Genomic DNA, 25,118 nt, shown 5'->3' on the forward strand with positions numbered 1-25,118 from the left:
AAGGACTTGCAGAAGGAACCTTACTTTCCCCATACTATTTTCTCTTTCCATCCTCTTTGCAGCCACCATATCCTCAACTTTTCTTGCTTCCTCTCTTTCTCAGGGCTGGACCGGCAGGGTGGGGGGTAGTCTGCCCCTGGCACCACCAAAGAGGGGGCGCCAGGCGCAGCTGCCAGCCCTGGGAGTGCGCAGGCAGCAGGACAGGGGGTGGGCTTGCCACACACCCCCTGTCCTGTGGGGCAGGCAAAAGACAGCGTGGCTGGCTGGGAGGCTGCCCGCGCCATCCCCCCTGTCCAGCTCTATGGCATGCCGGGACAGCCAGCTTGCCACAGGGCGGCACACGCTGCCGTGCATGATGACGTCACGGAAGTGGCCAGTCTTTGGTTCCCCTGGGCGCTGGCAACCGTAGATCCGGCCCTGCTCTTTCTCACTCTCATACCAACCTTTTATTTGCCTCTCATCTTCAGTTAGATTTGTTTACTTCATTTCTCTTCAGAGGGGACCCAAGTCAGCTTACATCCTTCTCCTGTCCTTTTTATCCTCACAGCAACCCAATGAGGCTAGCAAGGCTGGAAGTATGTAACTGGCCCCAGGTCACCCAGTGGGATTCCACAGCAGAATGGAGATTCAAACATGGTTCTCTCAGATTCTAGTCTGAAATTCTAACTACTGCACCACACTGACTTTTGTGCAATGGCGACTGTTGAATAGTAGCAAGCTGTCATGCCTGCCAATGATTGATGCTGGCCCTGGCCCTATGAGTCTTTATTCAAAGGCAAAATAGCCCTGGAAATAGTCCTGCCATACCCCTGTCTTTTGCAGACAGAAACCAAGGCTTGAAGTCAGGCGATATTGTTGTGATTACCTAGCAACCTCCACAATGACCGGTAGAAGGGCATTCATTTCTTAAAGCTACAGATACTGTTTCTGTTATTTGGGGGAAGTTTAATCCTCCTGTGTATTTTCTTTTAAAGTGTTCAGATTTTACTCTGCAAACATGGGGCTTTTATATCAATTTTGTAGGAAGATCTGTTTTGTCTGTTCATGGCTTTAATCTCTGGATTTAAGTATCCACAGATTCATAAGAGAGTCATACATTCATTTTAAAACAGTATATGTTTATATCAAGTAGATATTAAATTTAAACAGAATTACTCTTTTAAAAAAATCCACAGTGTTAAAAAAACTGGAAATTCTGATATCAAATAAAGGGGTCACTTGTATGTTGTCTAGAAATAAGAGTTTCTAGAGACAGGGACTTGCTAATATGTGAGCTTAGCATTAGCCTAAAGACCTACAGTTTGTATTTTGAACCCCATATTTGGTTTGGTTAAATCTTGGTTCTACTATACCAAGATTCGAGTCCTATAGTATTTCAGGGTATAAGCTTTTGAGAGGTATCTGAATCTATCATATGTTGTTTTATGGACGTGTTGTGTTTTTATTTGGACCTGCTTTAAGACCTTTGTAATTCGTGCTGATTTTCCAATTTCTCTCTCCCCTCCCTCCAAATTCTTGTTGCAGTGTTGCTTTGTAATGTGTGAGCCTCCAGAAAGGACCTGCATATGTTATCTACTTCCATGAATGGGAAATATTGCTAATAACTTGGCACATGTCAGAAACATTATTTTGTGATGCCTTCTGATCTAGAGGCTAGACCTACTGCTACGAAGGTTGCCCTGGTAATCCAGATTTTTTAAAAGATTGAATTCTGGGGAATCCTAGAAAATAAAACAAATCAGGAACTCCAGGGAAATATTCTAAAGGAAATAATCCTAATTTCTGAGATAGGGAAGCAGATCAAGCAAATGGGCAAAGTTCCAGGGAGCAGCAGGGGAGCCAAACAAATGAAATCTGGAGACGAACAGCTTGGTCTTCTGCTACACAGAATGCCTTGATTTTTTCCAGGAACTGTTGTTAAATAGTTCTAGCAACCAATCAGATTGAAACTAGCTATAAACTATAGGCGAGGCCGAGGCACCTAAATAAAGAAAAGAAGAAAAAAACAGCACAGGACCTCATTCCTGACATCGTCATAGTCAGTTCCCTGGTCTCATGAATGTTAAGCAATGTAATATAGGGTTGTCAAGCTCAAAGTTTGGAAATTCCTGGTGGTGGATCCTGGAGAGGGCGAGGTTTGAGGAGGAGAGGGACCTCAACAGGGTATATTTTCATAGCGTCCACCCTCCAAATCAGCCATTTTCTCCAGGGGAAATGATCTCTGTGGCCTGGAGAAGAGTTGTAATTCTGGGAGACCTCCAGCCACCACCTGGAGGTTGGCAAACCCAGTGTAATGTTTGATAACATATAGGCAGAATATTCTAAATGGTTCTACAATTAATAAAGAGAGAACTTCCAAGTCCTGTTTGATCACATTTAATATGAATGAATGTGGAAAGAGGGTTACAAGTTAAAAAGCCCCCCAAATTCAATAATTACACCAATTACATGTTTCCGATTGGATCACTTTGATGTTCCCTGGCAAAGTTCATCATGAGCACCAATCAGTTTTGTGCTTTCACAGTAGTCACTTGGTCTCTGCATCCTGCAGTTGCTTTTTCTCAGTTTAACTAAATCATCTTATGTACTGGAGGAGAGTCGGTATGCTGTGTGTTATGAAGGCCATTTCATTGGCAATGTGGTGTAAAACACAGAATCAGATGCTCTTTCTGCCCTCTTTGTACATCTGGTCAAGTAGATAATTTAAAGGACCAAGATCAGATAGAATGCATTGCCTGCTTTTAGTGTCTGCACAATCAGTGGCAGCTATTCAAAAAGTGATTGCAAGAAAACCGACACCTTCATGAGCAGACATTGAGTAGTAAGTCTCAACTCAAAAATTTCAAATTGATTTTTTTCAGCTTTATTTCATTTAATGTTGTTTTAATCATTGGAAGCAGTGGCAGATGGTGGTGAGAGAGTCTGATTATGTGTGGAAACAGTGTAGTTATGCAAACAGAGACATCTAAATTCATTTGGATACATCTGAACAGCTTGCTGCACCATCACGAGCACAGTGTTCAAACATGCCCAAATAATTTAAAATATGACCATGTTTTTGGAGGTGAGGGATGATTTGTCTGAAACAAAACAAAAACCCTCAAAGCTGTGTTCCAGGGATAGGTATGCAAGGTATTTATGACATATTCACAGATGATGTAGCCCTTGGAAAGTTACAGAAGAAAAGAAGGGGAACAGGTTTTCTGGGGCATTATCCATGACCAACATGATATTTGTTCCTTCACCCCCAGGCTTTGTCTTGCATGCTCCTACACTTGACTGCATTTACAACTTTGCCATGTTGGTGTTAGAAGCACGTAGTTAATACGTTTGCATGGTAGAGGATATTCTGGACCACCAATGCTCTGAATGCAACTCCAAGTGGCTTACTGTTTCAAAGTGGTATGGCTAGATGTGTCTGCTTTGAGTTGAGATTGGCCATTTCCACACACGTTGGATAATGCACTTTCAATGCACTTTAGAAATCCTTTGGAAGTGGAGTTTTGTTTCACACACAAAAACCCAGTTCCAAATTATCACTAAAGAGCATTGAAAGTGGATTATCCAACGTGTGTGGAAACAGCCATAGTCTTCCAAAATGAATATATTTCTGGTGGTAAAGGACTTCCCCACGTACCTCATGGTGAGTTGTCTTTGTAGTGAGGGAATACTGGAGGAAATGGGTAAGAACCTCAGAAGGGCTGACTGAGGCCTGGTCTGCCCAGGCTGAATAATTAGGTGGTTGAACTCTGGCAGGGGGGGGGGGGAATTAAAATTTTTAATACTTGCTATGTAAAGTCACCCTGTATATTAAAAAAAAATCAGGGATAAAAGATGTATTTTATAGCTTGCATGCCATGCTAATTTCCCACTTAACAGAGAATGATTAATATTGGGGATCTTGGTGTAAAATGTAATTCCTCGCCTCCAGTGTCCAGTGATACAGTCCCTTCTGCTGTCTCAGCACTCTCATCCCCCACCCCCACCCCAATTCTGCTGCATTTCTAGACCAGGCTGGTCTGTTGGCCTGACTCTCTTACTGTTGTTTCACCATAAGTGTCAACTGCCCTATTGCTACTCTGTGGGACCCAACCATTCTTTGCTCAGCATTTTTTCCTTCTTTCTATCTCAGCAAAAGCTTTGTTTAGTCACGGTGTGCTGCATGAATTACCTGTATAATTGTAGATCCAGAGGAGTTAGCCATGTTAGTCTATAGTAGCAAAATAGAAAAGATTCCAGTAGCACCTTTTAGACCAACCTTTAAGACTAGCCATCTGACAAAGAGAGCTGTGGTTCTCAAAAGCTTATGCTACAGTAAAGTTGGTTAGTCTTAAAGGTGCTACTGGACTCTTTTCTGTATAATTGTGGGGTCCTTGTGATCCAGGTTGAGGAGGGCATGTGCATAACAGTCAGGAAAGCATTTTTGGCAATATTGTGTTCCTTTCACACCAAAAATGGACCAAGACAAAGAGTGTCTTCCTCCTGTTGCTTAATTGCACTGACATTAAAGCCTTAAAATCCCTGTTCTCATGAGCATTATTTTTTAATTCTTTCCTGGTATGCTCAGAAGGTTCCCCTGGCTATGAATTGAGATAAAGGGTGTGGTACTCAATGACTGTGATGTACAGTGGATTATTATTTTCGTAGATCAAACTGCCCCTGGCCAGTAAAATCTCTGCACCAGGCTATCTCTACTCCACAACGAAATAGTGTTCACAGGGACCTCATTTTGTTATGGGCTAGAACATGTCCTTTAATGCCAGAAGGGAATTTTCCAATATTTGTCCTACTGTTGCATTCCCCATTTTCAGTCTCCATGAAGCAAACGTTCCGGCTAGGTCTAGGTTTTTCTTGTTGGGCAAGAATTTCTGCTTTTTCCTCACCCAGCAGGTCTCTGAACTGCAAAGTTACAACTTCCCTGTGTATTTCCTGATGTCTGTTTGAGCTGGATTCCTGCTCCAGCCCTTCTTCTGCTCTTTCTCCCTGCTTGAGTTCTAGAAAGTGTGCTGCTTTCCTCAGGATAGAGTCTTTTTGGATCTTGACATTGACAGAAGATGAGCTTCTGGGCAGTTAGTGAAACCTTTTCCACTTGGCTGGAATGCTCCCTCAGCCAGCGTTCTGATCAGGGACAAAACAGGATATAAATATTAAAAAATAAAGATGCATAGAAGAGTCTGAGGAAGTTGCAATTCAGGAAGGGATGGCAAGAGGCTGAAGGACAGAAGGGAGTATCTGACCAGGTGCATGTGGGGAGAGGAGGAAGCAGCAAACCAGCTAAAGCAAGATCTTTCCTGGAGTCATACGGACATGGACAGAGGCAGGTTATTTATATTCTATACATGCATTTAGACATTCTTATGCTACCTTCAGTGCATGTTCAGCTCACCATGTGATTTAAACCCCCCACATTTGTCCAGGTACTGGTCCCTGCTTTCAACACACATCAGCTCTTTCTTACAAGCAGATGTACGCACATAAATGCAGGATGTCCATGCATTCACTGAAGCCTGTGAACAGGGCTTCAGTCAACAAAGCAATGCAGAATATCCTCCTCACAAAGACCTCTGCATGAGACAGCCAGGCAGGGTTTTTTGGAGGGGTGGCAAAATGATGGTCTCCGTGGAGTCTAATAAAACAATATATCATTGACTGATCACAAGAAGTAGGGAGATTGGTCCACCACATGCTGCACAGATCAAGTCCAGAATAGAGATTGGCATGAACTGAAATGCGAACCGTTCATCACGAACTGGGCTGGTTGTGGTTCTCGAACCAGCAGTTCATCAGAACCCATTTCTGATTAACCTGAATGAACTTTAGGCTGATTCATTTGGTTCATTTTCGGTTCATCACTGCAGACAACCTAGCACCAATAAATCAGTTTCCTAGGCAACTGGAAATGGGCTTGGATCAGCTGCTTGTCGGGGACATCCCTGACAATCAGCTGATTCGAGATTTAAATGCCCCTTTCCCTGCTGCTGCTTGCCGGCTGTTCTGCTTCCCATGTTTGCAGGAGTTTGCTTATTCCCTGCTGGCTTTAAAAGCCAGGAATGGGCTAAATGGCTGGTTTTTCCTTCCTCCTTTGGGAATATGCACACACACTCTTCCCCCCCCCAAGGCAAGAAAGTGTTGCAACGTTGTAACATTGCAACATTGTAACATTACTGCAATATCTTCCTAGCTTTAAAAGCCAGGAAAGGATTAAATAGCTGCTTTTTCCTCCCTCCCAGGCATGTTTCAGGCTTTGCCAAAGGGAATAAAAACCAAGCGTTTTGCACAGCCCTTTGGAAACAAAGTGGCAAAGAGAATGTGTGCATACCCCAAAGGAGGAAGGGAAAACCAGTCAATTAGCCCTTTCCTGGCTTTTAAAGCCAGCAGGGAATAAGCAAACTCCTGCAAACATGTAAAGTGAAACAGCTGGCATGCAGCAGCAGGGGAAAGGGGCATTTAAACCCTGAATCAGCTGCTTGTCGGGGATCTCCCTGACAAGCAGTTGATCCAAGCCCGTGGGGTGAAATGCCCCTTTCCATGCTGCTTCACAGCAGTATGGAAAGGAGCATTTAAACCCCACGAACCATGAATCACTAACCAGTTCATGAACTGAGAAAATTTGTGAAAGTTTGTGGTTCATGGTTCGTGAAACAGGATGAACCATGAACCATATGGTTCGGTTTTTTCCTGGTTCGTGCCCACCTCTACTCCAGAGAACCTAAGCAAACTATAGAGCTTCATACCATCCTTGTTTGTTCTTTGGCTTTGCCTCTGGTCTAGCAAGCTTGAAAGCAGCTGCAACATATTGTAGTAGAGTCAGGCATTACCTAATGTGGTAAGCAGGCTTGCAGGTCTGTCTGTACCTTTGCATTTCATCTCTTTCTATGTGTACCATCAATCTCTGTTGCTCGTTCTGTTTGTCACATGCACACTGCATATAAACCAGTGCACTATAGTGATAAGAGGATTGCACTCAGACTAGGAAGTCCTGGATTCAAATTCTTGCTCAGCTGGGAATGTTACTGGATGACTATGAGCCAGCTATACTCTGATTATCTAACCAATCTCATGAGGTTGCTAGGATTAAATGAGGGAGAAGAGAATTATGTACACAGCCCAGAGCTCCTTGGAGGAAGAGTACGATAAAAATGTAATGAACACATGCTGCAGGTTGGATGTCTGTGCTTTGGGCTTTATAGCTCTAGCATAGTGGTCTTTTACTAATTAGCAGCATAGGCAAAGATCCTTCAAGAATTATGCTGTAAAGTAGAAAGAGGCAATTGTGGGGGTGGGGGACTTTGAACTATATCTTTAAGTTTGACCTAAACATGGACCGATGGGCCAACAGTGAACCGTTAAGGTGAATGGAATGCTTTTTCTTTAAAACAAAATTCTGTCGTCAAAAATGTTTCCTCTTGAGCAGATTATTTAGCCATTGCTGTGAAAGTGGGGTTAAGTGTTTGCCTGTTCATAATGCAAACTTTTAAATTTCCCTAAGTTAACATTATGCACCTTAACCTTGACAACAACAATCCATTAGACCACCCAGCCAATCTAGTGAAGCAACCATGGATCTAGGAACAATTCTTGTCAACCCCCCCCCCCTTGTTATAGGAAAAGAACGTCCCACACAGCCACCTGCTTGGCTCCTCATGAATCACAACAGTCATTGTCTAACCTTATAGTAAAGTGTCCAGTAGCACCTTTAAGACTAACCAACTTTACTGTAGCATAAGCTTTTGAGAACCACAGTTCTCTTCATCAGATGCATGTCTAACCTTACAACCTGTTCTTTCCTACCCCTCTTTTCCAGTTCTTTCATTTTTTTAAAGCTTAAAATTGTACACCCTCACAAGCTGTATGTGATAAAATCTTTTGCGGCACAGAGGGATTAGTGATGGACATAGATTTGAAAGTGGAGCAAAGATTTGTGAAAGACAGACAGTTTAAGGGGAAAATAGACTGAGTTTGTCTTCAAATATATATTGAAAAATGAAGTGATGCATCCCAATATACATAGATACATTCGCATGTATTCATTCTCTGGTTCCGTTGCCTTGCAAACAAGGACAGTACCATTTCAGCACTTTGCTGGGCGTTTTCTCAAACAAAGGCACAGGGAATGTTAACAGGGCGGGGGAGAAGGAAATCTGCCTGCTGGTATTTCACATTTTGACACACACAGGTGCTTTTTAATTCCTCTGGCCTACACTGTTGGCATCTCCAGGAGGTGAGGGACTTGTGATGTAATGCTTTTTTTGTTACACTCCCAGTTTTTAAATACAGATGGAAGTTGTTGTCATGTGTTAGAAATGTCACCAATAATATAAAAGGCAGTCTCCTGCATTTTCCCTTTTTGTGCTGTCAGCTGCTGCCATCGGCTTATTCTCCCCCCCCCCCTTCTCAAACCTCCTTATTTTTTGTCATGTGGCAGAAGCTCTGATGCAAGTAAGCCCCGACCACCCCCACCTGCCCCCTCGCTCATGAGCCTGGGAATCTTTTTTTCCCCCTTCCCATTTCTCCCTTTTACTGCAGTGCTGAGGAACATTACATGCCACGACTTTAGAGACAAGACCTCACAAAGGAAGGATTAATCTTGTGGTTGTTCTTGAATTTCGAGGGACTCAGGCAAGTCGGAATGCTGCCGTGTCAGTGTGTGTGTGTCGCTGTGTGTGTGTGTGTCGCTGTGTGCGCGCATTGGGGGTGGATTCTCTCTTTTGAGATGCTGAAGCAATAAATGTAAAAGCAGCAAGTGCTGGGTTAGCCCTGCCAGCGTCGGCTGAGCCAAAAGCCCAGGTTCCTCAGCTTCAGGGGAAGGAAGGAGTAGAAGCTTGGTGGGGAGGGGTGGGAGGTTGAGGAAGGGAAAGGCAGTGGGAGTAGTGCCTGCTATCCAGTCTGCCTTCCGCCTGGGAGGACAGATGGCTGGTGCTCCTTCTTTTTTTAAAATTCATCAAGCAGGCTTTACGTGAGGCCCATTCGTGAACGGGTGCACTGTGAAAAGAGGGGTCAATGGGCACGAATAGGTTGAGATCAGGACCAGATGCCTGGTGAACAATGGGGCTTTTGAGAGAAGGGCAGGGGGAAGCGTGGCGCTCGCTTTGTCTTGCCTCCGCATTGCAGGTTGGAATTGGGCAGCTATATTTTAATGAAGTGCATTCCAAAATGTGGTCGTCAGCCTGTGGTGTGTTTTTTTTCCCCCAAGTGGGGAGAAGGGAGGGAGGGAAGAACATGTCAAAAGGGGCTTGGGGTGCAGGGAGGAGGAGGGGAAGCAAGCCGGCAGCTGATGTATAGTGGAAGAACAATGCTGTCTCAGTGTTGCTGGGGGAGGGGGGGAAAGCCCCATGGATATACCCCTGTGCATATTAATGGGGGACGGCAGGTGTTGCAAAAAGTGTGTTCCTATATTGTGTTCTGCCTGCAGCTTAAACTGAAGGAGAAGGGAAGTGCTGGGGAGTGGGCAGGGAGGGAATCCTTTTGGTGTGTGAAGCAATTCATTTGAAATGAAAAAAATCCAGTTGTTCTTCAGGCATGGCTGCATGTTTTAACTAGAAGCAGGGTGGGGAGCCAGCCACATTTTCAGTTCTCCCATGGAGTCTGTCTATGGAAACAGGAGCCCTTTGGTTAAAGGGAAATAGGGCTCTGTGTGTGTGTTTGAGTGTGTGTGTGTGTGTCTGTCTGCACTTTCAAAAAGGAGCTTGCATCTGTGAGGTAGGCAGCTGCGAGCTGCTCCACTGATCACCTTCTTTGGGGCCTGATTCTGGCAAGAAGATGATATGAAGCTGGAAGAGACTGGCTACTTGAAGGGTCAGCAGAGCAGTTGATTCCTGAAGCATAATAATATTGCAAGAGTAGGCACAGGGATGGATGTCATCTTAGGACTGCTTGGCTGGTGGCGTTTCTCTAAGAAGGGAGTAGGCAGAGGCTAAGCTGGATATGGAGGCCGGGTCTGTTGTTGGCTGAAGAATTAAAAATATATTTCTTGTTTGCCGTTCTAAAGACATGCTTTGTATTTTCCCATTTTGTCATCATCCCAAGATGACTATTAATATTAAATTCATTTTTTTCTCTTTCTGTACATTGTTACATTTCACATTTGGAAACAGAGGAAGGTCTTTCTCTTCTTTAACAAGTTACAGTTATGTTGTCCAGTTGTATCATCGCTGGTTGCAAGAGAGAAAGTGATATTGTAAAGTTCTTGTGCATGCCTTGCCCCTCCCCCTTTCAAAAGTCTCTCTTCCCCATACAAGATATTTCATGTGTCAAATTCCATTCAGCTGTTGGTAAAAAGATCAGAGTAGCCAAAGGACTTGTAAGATCTTATAGCATATTATCATTTCCATCCAATGTGCAGGGTTTTTTTTAGGAATCAGCTTTACTGCTTATTCTGATTATGGAGGTAAGGGATAAGATGTTGTAGCCTCAAGATTCTTCTAGGAACAGACATTTGGCTTTTTTTTTCTCAAGCGTTACACTTTGTATGTGGTGAACATTGGTTTGAGAGTGTATGTGTGCATTAAGTGTAATGTGAGAATAAAATGACTATACAGCCGTGAGTAGTACATACACAGTCGGGGGTTCCCATACTTAGCACTCCATGGGAATAAATGAGTAATTCATAGAAAGGACAATACAGTGATGTCTTCAGCAGACTACTTATGGTTCTTCCTCATTGGTCAGCATGCAAATCACCAATGAGGATGAGGTTTTGTGGGGGAGTTTTCCCCCCCCATTGTGGACTTTACCTGTGAGAAGGGTAAATGATAAAAGTCCAAGGAAAGATCTGTGCAGAGGAGTGTCCTTAAGTCAATGAGACATATTCAAGCCATGCAATGTCTCTGTAACCAATCCCTGTACCTCCTACTTCACAGGCTTTTCTACTACTACTTTTACCAGCCAGCTGAGCTAACTAACTCTCATTTTGTTTACATGACCACAGTCAGTATTTTTAATGCTGATGTCAGTGGCAGTGGTTTCTCAAGATTAATAAATCCTGGCCTTTGCACATGCACTCTTAAACATTTTGCTTTTAAAACAGAGCTGTTTGAAAGCATAAAATAGAGGCATTCTGGGTGTGTGTTTGAAAAAGCTGGAAGGGCACATCACCAACCTCTTTAGCATGCATTCTCCAACAGAAGTGTCGCTCCTTGCCCAGTAAAAAGCCTCTGTCCATCCTCTTAATCAGCCAGTTACATTTATCCTGCTCCCTATCAGTTGTTGTGGCCCTTCATTGATTTACAATTAGTCCACCTCAACTCAAGGCTTAAATGAGTATTCAGTGCTCAAAAGAAATCATATATACAAAATAGTTTATTTTAGAAGCATATTTAAAATGGACGGTGCTGAGAAAAGGACAGTGGCTCGCAACTGGTGGGAGGGTGGCGATAGGGAGGAGTTCTTTCACTGTAACAGTGTTACTTCAAGCCAATGGCAATTTTAAAATTTATTTTTCTCCCACTGGCCAACCGACTAGCAGCAAGCAGCAGGGTTGTGGCAACAGCAGATCTGGGCAACCCTACTTTAGCTACATACCACATCTGTGTCCCTCCTGCAGTTAGCGCTAAGAGTTGAATAATTTTTTTCCTTCTGTATTTTGCTCTCATAGCAACTTTGTGAAATAGATGAAGTTGAGATGGAGTGACTAACAAAATAAAATGTAAAAAGCCTAATGGCTGAGTGGAGATTTGAAACTGGTTCTCCTTGGTCATAGTGACTATACTTGCATGCAATTTCTCATGTAAAAGAATGAATGGTTTAACTTGGGAAAGTATACTTTGTTCTTGCTCATGATACTAGGGAAGTAGTAGCTAGGTATAGTTATCCCAAAGCCAACTTTAAGGACAGGCTGTAATTTTCACATTGCTTCATTCTCAGAATACTGAAGATCATTTAAAGACGTGTGTGTGTTGGTGTAACAACCTACCGGTGATACATATTAGGGGGTGTGCATGGTTTTCTGCACAAAATGAGTGGTTGTACCTGGTGATCAGTATTACAGTAATAACCAAGCTATGGCATTTTGTACCAAGAGGAGTCTCCAAATTGTCTTCAAGGGCAGACCTATGTAGTCTAGCATCACTGTTACTGTGCTGTGGTTCTAAGTGGCTAGATCAACTGAGTCAATGTAGGAGTTTGATGAAGTTAGAAGGTGTTTTTTGCATCTGGATTTACTTGCTTCTCCAGCAGTATTGCTAATCCATAGACTTCTTAACTGAGGCCCCTTTCACATTTCCATTTTAACCCAATTGTTATCAGTTGCTTCCCCAACTTTGTGTAAAGCATTGTGGGGGTGGCAGTTTTAAGTGGCATTTACATCTGTTATGAACTGTATGTGAATTGGTGTGTCAATTTCAAACAGCAACAATTTTTCTGGCATGAGAAGTGGCTGCCCCTCATCCTCTGGGCCACCATGGTGTTTGCATTTTTTTAAAAAACACAAAAATAGCACTGTGTCTATACCATTGTAACAGCAGGTGTAGCAGGTTCTCTGTATTCCCAATCTTCATTTAAAGAAGAAGCAAGTCTCTAGCCCCTTCTGTTGCAAAGATATAAGAGTTAGATATATCTCTTCTATTGCAGAGATATATCTCTGCAATAGAAGAGGCTAGAAACTTGGTAATAGATAATAATAGATAATAGAATAGATAATAGAAGCAGGGAATTCAGAGAAACTGCTCTACCTATCATTACAATGCTATAGTGCTATAGCACTAATCTATATTATAATGCTAATCTATATATGTTCAAAAAACACACTGAAATTAAATGGGAAAATAAAAAGTCAGTACTGTCGGAAGTGCTACAGATATTTCAAACAAGACTCTGCAGCTAATAGGAAGCTCATTGGAAACTTCAGAATAAGAAAAATAATTTTTAAAAAACCCAGGTCAACCCCGCATTTCCAATGGAACACAAGCGGCTTTGTCTGAAAAGTTAAAAAAAAAATCCAATAGCAACTGGTAGCCAAACCAGTTGAATCTGGTTTGGCTAATTTCCCCAGCAACAAGCAACCAAAATAGTTTGCAAAGGCTGTGTGAAACGGGCCTGAGTCAGCAGAGATAATCTAAATCCCATCAAAAGTAGGAAGAACAATGTCCTCCAAGGTCTCAGCCTTCCCAACTAGTATTACTTCTGTCTTGTCAGGATTCAGTTTCAATTTGTTTGCTCTTAGCTGTTTAGCCACGGACCGGTATTCCCGCAATGGCCGAAAACCTCCACTACATTGCCAGGAGTTTTGGGTGTGGGTGTGGGAGTGCTGGGAGTTGTAGCACCCAATTCCATAGCTATGAATGATTTCTCCTAAGGGCTTAACATGGCCACCCCCCTGAAATATGACACTACACTGTACCCATTGTTTGACCTGCTTAATTCCTGTAGAAAGGGTACCAACCTTAGTGCCTGATTAAAAAGCACCTACACAGTTCTACAGCCTTAGAGTTCTAGTTGCAGTGGTGAGTTCAGGATCATCTCCAAGCTACAAAACTGATTGGTTAGATGAGAATAGAAATATTTCCCAAAATAAGTATGATAAAACCATATATTTATTCTAGGCTACTAAATGTCGTCCCAGATTAGATGCCTTGAATCTTACCCTGAGTGTGCTTGGACTATGACAAGAATGGGCATACCAAAGCTAGAAAGTTACCTGGTTTAGCATTTATACCATTTCTGTCCATAAATTTATATTTTAAAAAAGTTTACCAAAATGGTGGTGTAATCCCTGTACCAAGGCAGAGTGTTAGTGGATTAATTTTTTTTAAGGGTAATAAAAGAGGTGACCTTTTCATAGAGTTGTAGTTATTTGTAAGTAATGGATACTGACTGTGCACTGCATTACAGAAGTATGGACTAGAAAAAGAAGCTTATCAAACAAGGGGAGTGTCCCTCTTGTGAGCATTCAAGAAGAGCAACATGAGGTTTCTAACCACTGCTGATACGGAGGGTTGTTCAAAGTGTAGTGTATGAGCTTAGTAACATTAAATGGATCAGTGTAACATTAAATGAGCTTTTGTGGGTAGTCATGTGGGGGGGGGAGGGAAGAGTTCATTATAGGACAGAAAGGACTAAGTATATTGAGGTCTTTATTAAAGAGGCTAGGTATAGTCTGGTGGAGAGGTTAAATGGGAAGTTTGATATTATAGTTCACAACCAGCAGCTTTCAATACCATGGTATGTTTCTGGAGAGGCTGGCTGGACTGGGAGTAGGGGGTGCTGCACTTCAGTTGTTCCACTCTTACTTGCCCAGCCAATTCCAGAAGGTGACCTGGGGGACTGCTGCTTGGGTCTGTGGCATTTATGCTACAGGGTCCCACAGAGTTCTATCATATTCCTCATGTTATTTAACATCTACATGGAACTGCTGGGAGAGGCCATCCAGGGATTTGGAATGAGGTGCCACCAATATGCAGATGACACCCAGCCCTATTTTTGCTTAGCAGCTAAGCCTGGTGAATCTGCAGAAGACCTGAATAGGTGCCTGGAGAAGTTAATGGAATGGATGAGGGCCAGTAAACTAATTCTCAATCCAGACAAGTCTGAGGTGCTGTTGGGTCAATGAAAAAGCTGCTTGGAGACTGTGGAGCCAGCCTGTCCTGGAGGGGGTTGTGCTCCCTCTGAAGGAGCAGGTTTGTAGCTTGGGGTTGCCACTGGATTATGGCCTATGGTTTATTGTAATTAATTAATTTTATTTATTTATTTATAGTCACCTTTTTCACTGAGACCCAATGTTGCAGTAATATAGATTAAAGCACATTACAGTATGCAATACTAAGCAATAATAATACACTTGTATTCAATGTGAACTTTTAAACTTTGCATGAACTGACTGTGTGTTTGTGTGTGTGTTTTTTCTCTCCAGAATGTTAGGTAACCAAAACAGGTGTGCTTTCATCTTCGACAGCTAATTAAAAATAGTGGACTCTATCTAGATTAATGTTCCCCTATCAGAGAGTAGACCAATAGTGATCTACCAACTTAACTCTTTCTGTCATTTCTCACAGATTTATAGTTTTGTTTTGCAAGTTGGATATAACATCATTTTTGGCTAATTAAAAGGTTACACAATAGAAATTATGAATATTCAGTGAAGCATTAAACCAATTATAGTTTGTTTATGCTATCACGTGGAAAAGATCTTAGATATTTGCATAAGATAACCTATAAAACATGCAAATTCAGATAGTGTGTGAGAGTTCTGATTGGAAGAAATCTCATGAGGATTTAGGTGAGAAATTCATCATTGCATTGTAATGCATTTCATAGAAACTTTATTTTAACTTTAGAGTTAATTAGGAAATGTTAGCAAATTTAATTCTTATTGCCTTTCTGTGTTCTGATTTTGTAGGAATTAGATTAATAATCATATATATATATATATTGATAGCTTGCTTCATTAAGTAATTAGGGTATAATTTCAATACAGAAAATAAACTCTAGAAAGGTGTCTGTGATGAGGTGTACTTTGATGAGAAGGGGCAAAGCAATAAAGAACCTTATATAAATAAATGTACTGATACGCAGATTGTTCAAAGAGCATGTCTGTTTAACAGGACTTACTAATTGATGAAAGCTATCTAAGGGTAAAAGATAAATCTTTCTTTTGAGATAGTAGGATCATTAGCAAGGCATGGGTAGAGAGTCCATTACACCAAGACAGATAAATGGTGTAAGTCAGTAAAAACAACCACTAGGACTTTCAGTGAACAAATACAATATGATCAATAGCTAAAAACATTCAGTGAACAAATACAATAGGATATGAGTTGCAGAAATTTGAAATGAGTATAAATCAGAAACATAGATGAAACATTGCTGAAATGAAGCATAAGTAATTGAATATGACAAGGGCTCATTTATGTGGTCTTTACAAGATTTTATCAGTCAAGATGGACAAGGATCCTGTGCCAACGGACAGATTCCAATCCTCCTACATGACGTGTAGCACCTTTTATCAGTTTCCACTGGTTCACCAGCTATGGCTATTCTTCTGAAAGCGTAATCATATCCAAGTTAGATTAGTGTAGATGCACCCTATGTGGGGCTGTGTGACTGGCCTTTTTTCCCAACTGAGGGAACCCACACAGCCTCCATTAATTTTGGAAAACTAGTTTTGTTTTAAAATGTGAACCTTCCCCTAAATGTTCTTATGATAGCAAGTGTAAAAGCTTTGGTTCACTGATGTGTGGTAAGTGTTGGTGGTAAGAAGGACTCAAAGATCACTGAAGCAGTGATTTATTTAGGTACAGGTAGTTTTGAAAGAACAGAACACAAGCCCAGGTTGCCCAACATTCAGTTATGCCTTCTTGTTGTGGTTTTAATTCCCTTCAATACTTTCAAGTACAAACAGGCTTTGAATAGCCACCAGGTTAGAAACTTTCGCGCACGCACAGGATTTCACTCAAGCCAGCCTGTCCTTTCCAAAGACTCCGACTAAAGGGTCTGAGGGCTGCTCATCACCAGAGACAGTCCTCACAACTCTGTCCTCTCCCAGAGGCAGAGTTAAACCATTCTGCCACAATACTAGGCAGAGCTATACAGGAGGACACTGACTGCTATCTCCCTGAAGCAGCCCTGAACTGAAGTGCTGCTGCATTCTCTTCAACCTTCCATCCCCCTCTGAAAGGTGATTGGATGCTGGAGCAGCACTTCCATTGTCTCAGGGAGGAAACAGCTGAATGGCTGTTTTACCGCTCAGGGGCAGGACAGCCTTATGTCCATCAAATGATGCCTTTGAAAATGGTTTGGAATCATCCATTTGTTCACAATGTCTACTTTCAGGGGTTGGTTACATGGATCATATCACCCTTGTGCTAAAAGATCTGCACTGGTTACCCATTTGTTTCTGGGCGCAATTCAAAGTGCTGGTTTTTACCTTTAAAGTGTTCAACAGCATGGGTCCAGGGTACCTGAAGGACCGTCTCCTCCCATACTACCACACCCCCAGTTAAGATCTGCCTCTGGGGTCCTTTTCTCTGTTCTCCCACTTTCAGAGGTGAGGTGGGTGGCAACTAGAGACAAAGTATTTTCTGAGGTGGCACCTTATCTTTGTAAGATCCCCCTCCGCCAACACTTGCCTGGCACCTACTTTAATTTCTTTTAGATGCCAGGCTAAAACACATCATTTCACTTAGGCTTTTAATTAGTTTTTTTTTTAAAAAAAATTATCAGCTATTTAACAGTCTACTTCTGTTTTATGAATAGTTTTTATGTTGCTTGTGTTTTAATGGCATGCTTTTAATACTGTGGTTCTGAATTATAAGATGTTTTGAGTAGAACTCTAAAGAAGCATAATATAAATATTATAAATAAATAAATAAATAAATAAAAACTGGTAAAAATTAAGGAAGAGTTAGTTATGATTTTAGCCTGACCATATACAGAGAAATTCTCTGATTTTTTTCCCCGATTTTTTTTCTATGAGAACCTTATGGTACAGTCCTACACCAAATAGCTCCATTATAAATCCATTTATTTTATTGGGTTTAGATTGGAGATATTGTGCATAGGATTACACCAATAAAGTTCTCAAATATGATATAAATGATAGAATGTAGTAAATTGTCTTATTTACTTTAATTCCTGAAGGCAAATAAAGCTATAAAACTGTGTTTCTTCCCCTGCTTCATGTTTTGAACAGTGTGTTTCTCCAGGTTCTTACAGATCCACAGCCTCCATTTAAATAAGCATGATTCCTTTTTTAAAGTGTGTGCTGCTTGGGTGAATTAGTACATCCTTTGCTCAGTACAAATGGCATCCCCTAGTAATGGCAGGCCTGTCAGAGCAATCATAGTGTCTTGAAAAATAAAAATAAAGCAACAGCACCAGGCATTAATTCAGCAAGGCAAGCTGATTAGGTAGTGCAGGGTTCTGATTCTTTACCTGACAGTAATAAAGCTTACATTGGGTCCCAGTCATTTGAAAACTCGCTGATTACTAAAGGTAAGGCTCAGGCTTTCACTTTGAAGATCTGGCATTGATGTCACTGGCTGCCTTACATTCACTCTTGAGTTTAGGAAATAATTTATGCTTTAAATAGCTGCAAAAATAATGTACATCAAATCTGCCACAGAGAGTTGGATACTATTGTACTGAGAAATGTGGTGTCTTTTCCTTGATGCTTAGAGACCCTCTTTACAAATCCTCTGCATATATCTTGCTTTTGAATATTCTAGCAGGCATGATGGTTGGTTCACTGTTAATCCGATATAGACTCCCTGTCTGCAGTTAATCCTGAGTTACTGCCGTTTGCATACAGGAATGAGTGAGTCCCCCTCCCCTCCTTAATATCCATTAGAATTTCAGTAGACTGTCATTTTGTGTGTGTGTGTGTGTGTGTGTGTGTGTGTGTGTGAGAGAGAGAGAGAGAGAGAGAGAGAGAGAGATCTCAATGTATACTTCTATGGTTCAACACAAAAAACAGAACACTAAATGAAAAGTTAAGCAGGAGAGGAAAGCTGCTACGTCATAATTCCTTTTGTGTCTGGGTCAGATGTGTGTCCAAACCGTGGAGTGAGTTGTGTAATAGACAGTGTCAGAAAGACTGGTTTATTGAGCTACTGCAAAATCACTGTTTGAAATAAAGATTGCCAATGAAATCAAAATTAATACCATGTGCCATGTGCAATAGTTGTTGTAGGAATTGCATGTGCAATAGTTGTTGTAGGAATTGCTTGTTCATCTCTATTTTTTGATCTTGAGCAGTAGAATTCTGCTGAAAATCTGGCCCAGACCCACCTGCTGAGCTCATGGCAGTAGTGGGAGTCGAACCAGCAGAGTGCTGATTCACAGTCCAACCACTTAGCTAGTATGCTACAGCAGCAGTGATGAGAATGGTGTCATCCTTGTAGATATTCTATGCTAAATTCGAAGACAGTTTTATTATTGATCTGCACTGATTGAGAGGACAGTATCTGAAGTTTTATATATGAATCATTTAAAACTGGTGAGGTTTTCAATGCAATTCAAGTCTTGAGAGGCACATAAACATATTAAAATAAAGAAATGAAATAAACATCATGTTCCTGTAAAAAGTGGATGAGTTCCTTGTTGCGGGCTGGGGTTATGTGGGTCTTGAATTTCTAAAAGGGCAAGGTTCACTCTGAAGATATCATCTGATATGCAGAATATTCATGTATCCATTTTTATGTCCATTCCTTTAAAATGTGGTTTACCAGAGTATAAGGACTTTCCACAGATAGGCTATAAAAAGAGAGAGCTTGGTGTCTGCAGCAAACTTCTCGGATGCACTGTCATGATCAGGAGGGGTGATTTCTTCTCTTGATCACTACCCAAACTAAACAAGCTTGACCCTTCACCAGCTGTTTGGGGAACTGGTGAGCCTCTAAGAGTGTGCAAAGCGCTAGCGATGGCTTGACCAGGCCTGTGAGTGAGGACACATTGGCACAGTTTAACTTAACAAAAGAAAGGTCTTTATTGAAATACAGCAGACTACAAAATATAGAGAGCACACTATATATGGGAAGTTGCCTTGCACCAGGCTTGCAGCTAAGTAAAAGAAAATAAAAAACAGAGGGTTGCTAATGTCTCATTACCACACTGAGAGTCTGGCCTTCCCAGCCAGCAGACACAGCTACTAGGGCCGGGGGCCAACTTTGCCACTCCAGAAGGGAAAAGCGACGGGGCCCACCCCTGGCCATCCATGTAATCAGGGAAGGGGGTGGAGCTTCATGCCTTAAAAGGCAGCTCCGCACCCCAGCTTGGCAGTTGTCGCCTTGAGCTTGTTCCACCCACCCACCCTGTAGCAGTGCAGGTTTAACCAGTTGCTGGTTGCCAGAGCTAGATAGGAATTTTTTCCTCTTTCCCCTAATTGGTTGTCAGAGAGAGGTGTTTTTTCATGATAATTGGCTTATAGGTGGAGCCCCAAAAATATGTCTGTCACTGGCAGGATAGTGTTTGGTAAAAGTCAGTGGGCCGGTGAGCACCTTTGGCACATTCCCATTAGTGGGGAATTGGGATCTGTCAGGATCAGCTAGCGGGCTTTACAGCGGCCAGTTGTGAGGGCAGACTGCCTGGTGGGGAACCCCTGGACAAGTTGGTCCTTCCCACAGGCTTCATTGCTTGGAGGAGTTGGAGCTTTTGGGGGGGGGGGAGAACATCTCTCCTGGTCCCAGCCATGCACACGGATGGCTTGCACCCAGGGCAGCGGGGTTCACCCAGACAGGTCAAGGTGGAGGTCCAGGGGTGACCACTAATTAGACCCTTCCTGTGTTAGTGTTAATGTTTTGTCAAATAAAATGGCCCATTTGCACCCAAGCCTTGTCTGCCTCTTTATTCTGACTGGGGGGGGGGGAATACTTGGGATATCCCCTACTGGGATAAGTGTTCCATGCCTGAGAAAGAAGAAGGCTGGACCCACCCTTTTGGATCCTCCATTCTCCATTTCCTTCTGAGCCACCGAAGCACATACAAAAGCTCCTCTATACTGGGCTGGATCTAGGGTTGCTGGCGGCCAGGGCAACCCAAGTCCGGCGCCTTGCACTGCACGCTCCCGGCGCTGCGTAATCACGTAGGGTGGGCATGGTGCCTGTGTGGCAAGCCGGGTGTCCTGGCACACCGCGGAGTTGGAGGCAGCGCAGGGGGCTGGGAAGCTGCCCATGCCATTCACCTGCCCCGGAGGACAGGGGGCAGCCAGCCGCCACCTGTCCTGCAGGGCAGGCAAATGATGCAGGTGGCCTCCCAGCCCCCCATACTGCCTTTTGCCTGCCCTGCAGGACAGGTAAAAGGCAGCATGGGGGGGCTGGGAGGCCACCTGTGCTGCCGCCCGCGCTCTCCTGGCAGCTGCGCCCGGCAACCCCTCCTTGGCGCCGCTGGGGGCAGACTACCCCCCCTGCTCCCTTGATCCGGCCCTGCCTCTATACTCTCCTTCTTCATCTCTAAACTATCCCCTACTCACGTAGGCACAGGTGGGCTACAAAGCCAGTTTTATGATGATACCGAAAGGCGAAAGCAACATACATTTATTTATTCCAAGGATGTCAGGCATATCAAGGAGAGGTGTCAAGTTGAACAAATGATGCTTTAATTGCCCTGCCCCCTCCCCCCACTAGTTAGATATTAAAATAGCCTGTGTCCAAATCCATGACATGCAGAGATCTAAATTGTTGGCTAATTCCTGCCAGAGACAATATATACATCATTCAAAATTATGGTCATTATTAGTTCTAGAACTAAGATTACAGAAACTTTTCGCCATTTGTACTTTCCCCTCCCCAGTGATCTGGAGATGCCTACACGTGTACAACCCATGCTGATGGATATATTAAATATATGAAGCAAGTGTAGATTATGGAATCAAGAGTTGGACAAGCAAATTCCATCCCATGGTTTTTGAAGGAGGCTTATTCTGATATCCTGAAAAATCAGCTGCCTCAGCCTATCTCTGATCTCTTACCAGATGAGAGATTCTATAGGCATTCTGGACAGCTGGTTCCTATCTATAAAAACAGCCTTGCAAAGGGAATTTAAGCCATTGTTTAACCTAAATCAGGCTACTTACCTGATTATTAGTGGTTCTAACAATAATTTCCTTCTCCTTTCTAACATTCTCTTGGATATCCCCAAACTCCCTACATTTTCCCCTAGCTAAATAACTCTCCCCTTCTTTCCCCCTACTTCCACCCACTATCAAGGGTAAACATTTTTTTGGACTTAATTCTGTTTAAAGACAGTAGGTCTTTTATTCTATTGGACCACTGTTGTCTGTGATTTTAAAACTGTGTTGATCTTTTGTACCATGGCAACAGTAATGATGATTTAGAATACGTTATGGCAGTCCTGAAAACCAGACCAATGTTATGGTCACCATGTTGCAGATTGGGAGGTTGAAGCTGAGAGAAAAGCACCTTTCCTAAAGATTCCCTATAGAATTTGTGACTGAGGCGAAATTTGAATCTCAGACCTCTCTCATTCTTTCTTACGACTCCTGTTCATCCAGAATCACAATCGATTTATTAAAGTTCTCTTAATCGAATGTCCAGGCCTCAATATCCAAAGGTTAAAATCCCACCCCACCCCCAGCATCCAGAATGATTCTCTATATCCTATATAAAATGAAATCCACTTTTTACTTGATCTGTACCTCAACCTCTCCATTGGTTATTTATTTATGATAATTATTTTCTTTCCTGTTTGTCTCTGACTTCTCTAGAAGTGAGTTATTATTAAATGTTTAATGTGCTATTCTCGTGTAGTACATATTCATTTAATTAGTTTTTAACCTTTTAAATAAATTACTCTAAAATGTAACATCACTACAAATTGATAGTATGCCAGAAGATTGTGTTTAGGAACATATCCAAGACTATAAAAGCAGGTGCCAATTCCATTTATTGTCAGTTTAAAGTCTTCGAGGTTTCGTATATTGTGGTAAATTGCTGAGATTTAAGGTACTCTCATGTACTAATCAGCAACACTTATGACTGGAAATGGATATCAGTCTGAGTAACAACAATCCAATACAGTGCCTGACAGGCCATTCAGTTCAGTCGTAATTTCAGAAGGGTGGTAGTGATTGGTGAACGGACAGTTTGGGTGATACTGAGGAATTGTTTAATAGGATGGCCCATTATAATGATTACTAGGCAGCAGAGACAATGCTGTCCTGATCAGACCATATTTTTATGGCTAACAAGGAATGATTTTTTCATATCTGACAAAGCCCATTGTCTATTTTTGAACATTGGTGATTTCAGTGGTGTCCTTCATTCCTTTTGTAGCTTTGCCTATGCCCTTTTCAAATGCTAAAGCAGGTGTTTTTTTCCTGTGCCTGTAGGCTCAAATCAATTGCCTTCATAGGCTTTTATGAAGAGGAAAATGGTCTGAGAATTTGGTGACACAATACTGGATGAATTCTTGTTTACCCCTTCTAGAGTTCCTTATGATGACAGGAAAAAAATACTGAAGGTCGTGTGGTAGACAGTTCCCTCCACCTTGTCTCAACGAAGTTATTTTGATAATTGGTATGTTTAAGTTTGAGTGTTATTCAGTGTTACTTCCTGGAAAATCTTATAGGAAGTGACATGAATCTGCTCCAACTGATCTATTGTGAACTGTCTTATTTTTCCCAGAAGTCCATGTAGCTGCTTTACCAAGTAGTGCTTTACCAAGGACTTCTCTCAAGATGATAACATCTTGTTCAACATTATGCAGTTAAAATAATTATTGGAGAAGTCTGAAGAGAATTAAAAAGTAAGGTAAAAAGTCCAAAAATTATTAGGAATTTACTCCTCAGCACACTCACCAGTTCTCAAATGATACTTTAGTTGGTAGATAAGAAAGTTCCTCAGGGAGAAAAAAGATGGAGATATAGGCCTGAGGCCAGCAGAGTGTTTCTACAGGCAGAAGGATTTCTGTCTTTGATGTGCAACTTTGTCAACTTCCCCCTTCCAATGCGGCCACAAATCCCCCACAACCATGTTGTTCCTCCAGAAACATTTCAGGAGGCATTTTGGGCTAAAGTGGAGGGGAGAGGTGAGAAAGTTGTGTTTTGCAGGAAGAAAACCAGCCAAGACATAACCATGTTTTACTTAGTTATGGGAAATGAAATTGGTGAGGAATGGTATGTTTGTTTTTGGAAGCAAAACTTGGAAACAGCACTTGACATCACAACAGATTGTACATCCGTGGAAAGCCTGGTTATTTGGGGGGTAGTGCTTAAGGTTTTTTTGGGGGGGGGATAGATGCAATACCAATATTATTAATAATAACATTTAAATAGACATGAATGTTTAATGACACTAAGCTAAAATATGAGCACATGGAACCATGGATACACATAAGCAATCAGTTCATGACATTCTGGAGGCTCCTGTCCTGAGTCATCCAGTTACCCAATTAGAAAAAGCAGGTTCTTGATTGAAACATCGTCGGATAATAGAGATGGGCTCGAACCAGAAAAAAACCAAACCATGTGGTTCATGGTTTGTCAAATTTCACGAACCACGCACTTTCATGAACCTGCCTCTGGTTCATGAACCGGTTTGTTTGGTTCATGAAAACGTCACATCCAGGTCAGAAAACCATCACTTCCAGGTCAGCAGAAGGTCACTTCCAGGCCAGCAGAAGTTCACTTCTGGGTCAGCAGAAGGTCTGTAGGAAGTCCATCCCCTGTTGCCTAGGAAACTGATTGATTGGCACCAGCCTGTCTGCAGTGACGAACCAAAAAACGAACCAAATGAACCATCCTAAAGTTCATGGCCTGGTTCGTGCTTAATTTTGGTACGTATTTTGGTTCGTGCTCACCTCTACTGGATAATTAAACATGAAACACGAGTGCTGCTATCCTAAATGTTCTGAAGGGTCCCCTCTTTTCATTCTGCATTTTTATTATTGTTATAATGCCATAGCAAAGAACTTTTAATTCCATTTTATCTTTAGACTTTGTAGTAGCTTTTTGATTGGAAGTTTCTTTATCAGAATTTTCACTCCATTATCTCTAATAATTCCTTGTGTTTCATTAGTCCTGTGTCTTTGATGTCTTCAAAGCCTAAGCTTTCCAGCCTTTTAAGAAGATCTTAGTGAAAAATGAATACCAATGGTGTGCCTATTTTTGGTTAAATGATAACTTCTCTGTTCTGCTTATTCTTTTATGTTGTGTATTTGTGAGCCTTAGTTTAAAATCAAATACAGATTCTTTTTAAGACATGATTTTTTACACAGGCCTTTGTGATAATTTGCTCCTTGGGGGAGTATTGGCTAGCCTTTGTCTAACTAATCAAATGCATATTACTGGTGGATATTTACACTCAGAATTTCACTTTTGCTCTTTGGGTGTTTGCGGTAGAAGGGAGGAATGAGCTGTGTACAAACTGATAGATTTCCTATCCCACATCTTCCACACCCCATTAATTTTGCTACTTCTCTCACACTGCAAAACTGATATGAGCAAATGTCAGAGCCTCCAATTAAATCTTGGAAAAAAATGCTGACAGACCAAGGGTGCTAAAGAAGACTAACAGAGTAGTATGGTTTCCAAAGGTTGTCTGAGCTGGCCTTTATCAGAAATAAAGAAAATGCTGCAATTGAATTAAGTAGAAGAAGGCACAGACTGAATGCTTTTGAAAGTTCTAATTATACTAGAGCTACATTTGTAGACTATGAATCAGCTTCTTAAA

General features: G+C 41.9%; 1 protein-coding gene across 20 annotated transcripts in view; it reads left to right on the forward strand.

Annotated features, from left to right (window-relative positions):
* The window catches only part of MAGI1 (membrane associated guanylate kinase, WW and PDZ domain containing 1), a 592,830-nt gene that overhangs the window by 332,038 nt on the left and 235,674 nt on the right, over positions 1–25,118 (forward strand). The window lies entirely within an intron of this gene.

This window comes from Eublepharis macularius, chromosome 4 (assembly GCF_028583425.1).
Source record: "Eublepharis macularius isolate TG4126 chromosome 4, MPM_Emac_v1.0, whole genome shotgun sequence".
Lineage (NCBI taxonomy): Eukaryota > Metazoa > Chordata > Lepidosauria > Squamata > Eublepharidae > Eublepharis > Eublepharis macularius.